The following is a 4376-nucleotide window of genomic DNA, read 5'->3' as shown; positions in this document are numbered from 1 at the left end:
CGAGACCCAGAGAACAGTACCGGCAATTTGCCACAATATAGATTTACTGGTATACAAGAAAACCCCAGATTAGTTAAAATCAGCTGCTAGAGGAAAATTCCAGATGGAATCTGTAATGTTTGGTAAGCATTCAGGAGTCAGGTTGGTTAAAGACAAGGCTTGGCACTTTATTAACTGCATGAACACATTTTTCAGATTACTGGAAATATCTGATTCACAGTGAGCATGCTCAGATATTTAATATAGGTATTAGCGTAGTCATTCCCATGTTCTAGTAATACAATTTTAATATTTTTCCTTACCAAACTGTGATCTAGTTAGATTGCTCTAGAATATAGCTGCTCTAAATGCCTAAGCAGGATATGATTAATCTCTTTTTAAAAATGGAGCACAAATACCAAATGCTGTGTTTCCATCCCTAGTTTCTTTCTGATAGTCGCACAAGAAAACTTTCTACAGTTACCTAGCAGCTCTGTTATGTTGTAGGTCTAGCAGTGTTTTTGTAATAAACCTTCATTTTCTCCCAGAGCTTTGTAGCTTCATTATAGGATTGCATTGTGCTTAAATTTGGAATGCAAATTATCAGCCTGAGTGCAAGTTTTTATTTATATATTAAAATTGCCTTCAGTGGCTTACTTTTGGATAATCTTTTACACACCTGTCACAAATGGCTGAATACTTAAAGTAAATATTTAGTTTTGGACTAAGCTATTTATGTATTTGGCCAGTTGATATGTGTACTATTACAATATGTGTTTAATGATACGAAAATGATCAACCTCCTATACTCTGACTTCATGTAGCATTGTCAGCCATAATACAACGTGCGCACTTAATTTACATGAATGAATAGTTTAATATTAAAGATCAATACAATTTTCATTTGAATATAACTGTATTAAAATAAAATGTTACTAATGTTTGGAACTTGTAAAGGAAAGAATTCACAAGGAAATTTCTCATCCCTTAATTCACTTTGTTCTGTTTTCTGAATTGGAAAGTCAAAGTACCGTAGTTTTTCTCATCAGATTATACTTTTAGGAGTCAAAGTTGAAGATTCTTATAAAACATATTGCTGTAGCTGTCAGGCACTGGCAGGAAGGGGGAAAAAATTAATGGCTTGGAGACTGCTCTCCTATTTGGATCACAACTGGCCTGGATTTTAAATTCCATGTTTGAAACATCTACTTTCAGCAAATATCCTTGGTGGTGATAGAGATATGGCAAGATAAGAACTCAGTATGGAGCTGATCCAGTGCAGAAGAGACACAGAACTCTTAGGGAGTCGCCAGAGTAGGTGATGCCATTTCACAGCTAACTTGTTCTCTGCCTATAGGCCAGGGGTTCTCAACCTTTTCTTTTCTGAGCTCCACCCCCCCCAACATGCTATAAAAACTCTATGGCCCATCTGTGGCATAACTAGTCTTCTGCATATAAAAGCTAGGGTAGCAAGTAGGGCAATTGCCCTGGACTCCATGCCACAGGGGGCCCCCATGAAATTAAGCTGCTCAGACTTTGGCTTCAGCCCTGGGTGGTGGAGCTCAGGGCCTCAAGCTTCAGCCCCATGCGCTGGGGCTTCAGCTTTCTGTCGAGGGCCCCAGTGAGTCTAATGCTGGCCCTGCTTGTTGGACCCTCTTAAACCTGCTCATAGTCCGCTGGGGGCACCAGACCCCTGGTTGAGAATCACTGCTCTAGGCCAGTGTACATCTGGTCAAACTGTTGATGGGAGACAAGGGCAGACTCTGTGTTCTTTTGTGTGAGTGTGGGAGGGGGAGGGAGTGGAGAGAAATGACTCCTCTCACTCAGGTAGCAACTGGATGGAAGGAGAAAGATGCTGCAATAGGTCTTACATTGCTTCAGTGCACAATTGGATAAAATGGAAGAGGAGAGGCATACAGTTATTGCCTACATTCTGAAGCTCAGCCCACACCGCCAACATTGCCATTTCATTAGGGGACTCTGGAGACTGAAAAATAAGTAGTTAAAAAAAGAGATTCTGGTTCTCCTCCCATCTCTATTGGCAGTGAAAGAGAAGGTGCTTTAGTAAGCACAGATAGCTCTTCCCCACCACAGACTATCAGCTTGATAAATAGAATCCTGGGAAATGGTTGGAAGTAATGAAGACTATACAGGGAATCTAGGGAGAATGATAAGAGAACACCAAAGGAAGTTGAAAAAGAGGTATAGGATGGTAGGTAAATTTGGAAAGGAACTTGAAACATTCAAATTTGTAAAATATGATTAAGGGCCTGACCCTTTGTCAGGTAGTCTTGGAACAATACGTAACCTACAGCACTTCTATTATTATTTGGAATATTTAGGTGTGGGGAAGTAAGTTGAAGATTTACTATAAACTATACTATGTCTTGGGATTTACTTGTTTTTTTCAGTTCAACTTCAGACTGTTAACTTGCTTTTAGTGTAGTATATATCAGAGGTTCTCAAACTGTGGTCTGCGGACCACCAGTGGTCCATGAGCTCCATTCAGGTGGTCCGCAGATAGTTCCCTCTAAGGTGCATGCCTGGGTAGCCGCACACGAAAGAATGAAGGGCCACCCACCTAATAAGAGGAGCCATGCAGGCACCCACTAATTAGTTGCCTGGACTCTGGAGAAGACACCTATGTAAGGTGAGGTGGTGGCCTGGGGGGAAATAGGGTGTAGGTGGGAGGGGGCAGTGGGGTGAGAAGAAGGGGTGAGGGGAATTTGGGACATGCAGGGCTGCATTGGCTAGAGAAAGAGGTGACTTTTCCCAGCTCCAGGGCTACGGCTGCCAGGGAGAGATGGCCCTCCTTCTCAGCCTCAGTTCTGTGGCGGGGGAGAGACCTCACTCCTTCCCAGCCCCAGCTCGGGGGCTGCCGTGGCAGGGGAGAGAGGGAGAGGACTCCCCTCCTTCCTAACCCCAGCTGGGGGGAGAGGGCACATCCATTGCTTTAGAAAGGTACTGATATTAAAATATGAGTTCTGTGCTTCTATTTGAAGAACAAAAAATGTTAATTATTTAGCACTTTTTATATAGCGCTTTTATCCAAAGTGCTTTACAGTAGTTAGCTAATGGAACAAACAAATTTTGGAAAGATCATTAAGTGGTCTGCTGAAACCCTCAGCAATTTTCAAGTGGTCTGCAGGAAAAAAAGTTTGAGAACTTCTGGTGTATATAATGTGTATCTGTATACAATATATTTGTGCCATTCTTATTTCAAAACTTTCTGTTCTCAATGTTTTGATGCCTACCTAAAGGGAGAAAAGCAGTTTACCAAGCATTTAAATTGTAATAGTTTTTTTTTTGAAATGGAGACTTAATACTCTGTGACTGACATTCCAGTTCTGTTTATTAAACTCTGATTAGGGTTTATACTAGTGCCTCTCACTGTGGTATGTGAGGGCAGATAGGAAAGATTTTACATCCTTTCTCTCATATATTTAGTTAATTGGAGCCCAATCCTGCTAAGTTACTTGTTCTGTGCGAAGCCCAGATGACATCAGTGGGACTTCTCTGAAAACTGATGAAGATGCAAGGAGTTCATTGGGACTATTCATGTGCTTAAAACCAAGCATGTGCTTGAGTGCTCAGTGGCTTGTAGGACTGAGCTCTCCACGTACAAGAATAATTAACAAAGTCCTTATGGTGCATTTGCGCTCTGAAAAAGGATTGCTTTTTTTAAAAAATCGGTACGCCTTTTGAAATTCATGTTTGTCTCATTGATTCCATATCATATTGACACAATCAGTGATATAAAGCTTATCACTGATGGCATGTTCTGAAGACAATGGGGTAGCACGGCTCCACGCAGTGCATAACTTAGCTTGTATATTGTGTATTTTACTAATGATGACATGCAAGAAGGAGAGAGCCCAGCCTGACTCTGTGCCTAGGTTGACTCTGCAGGGCTGGTAATTAGAAACAGTACAAATGGATTTGGAATTTTTGAGAGATTATAAATGTGGGAACCCTGCAATGTCTTTGTTACAGTCACTTCAGAGCAGAATTGCATCTCAATCAAGGCATTTTGGGGTATACAATTTGGTTCTAAACCCAGAAAAAAACTAAATATTTTGAAAACTTTTCTCAAGTGTTTTATAAAAATACAGATTTTAAAACAGTTAAAATCCATATTTTATATATATAGCGACTGGATAGCGTAGTGGTTAAGAGTGTCACCCTTTGATACGAGAGACCAGGGTTCAAATCCCAACTTTCCAGTAGGGGTCCTTGGGCAAAAGACCCCCTAATGCTTCACCTGCCTACCTCAAATATATGAGAGTGACACGAACTAGGAGAGTCATGCCGGCTCGGACGTCGCCTGGATTAACAAGGTCCGCGCCAGATGTTGAGGAACCAGGACAATCTGACGATAAGTGGGCTACTGGAACAAA

This window comes from Chelonoidis abingdonii, chromosome 1 (genome assembly GCF_003597395.2).
Source record: "Chelonoidis abingdonii isolate Lonesome George chromosome 1, CheloAbing_2.0, whole genome shotgun sequence".
In the NCBI taxonomy this organism is placed as follows: Eukaryota; Metazoa; Chordata; order Testudines; family Testudinidae; genus Chelonoidis; species Chelonoidis abingdonii.
The sequence above is the reverse complement of the archived record's forward strand: the minus strand, read 5'-3'. Positions refer to the sequence as shown.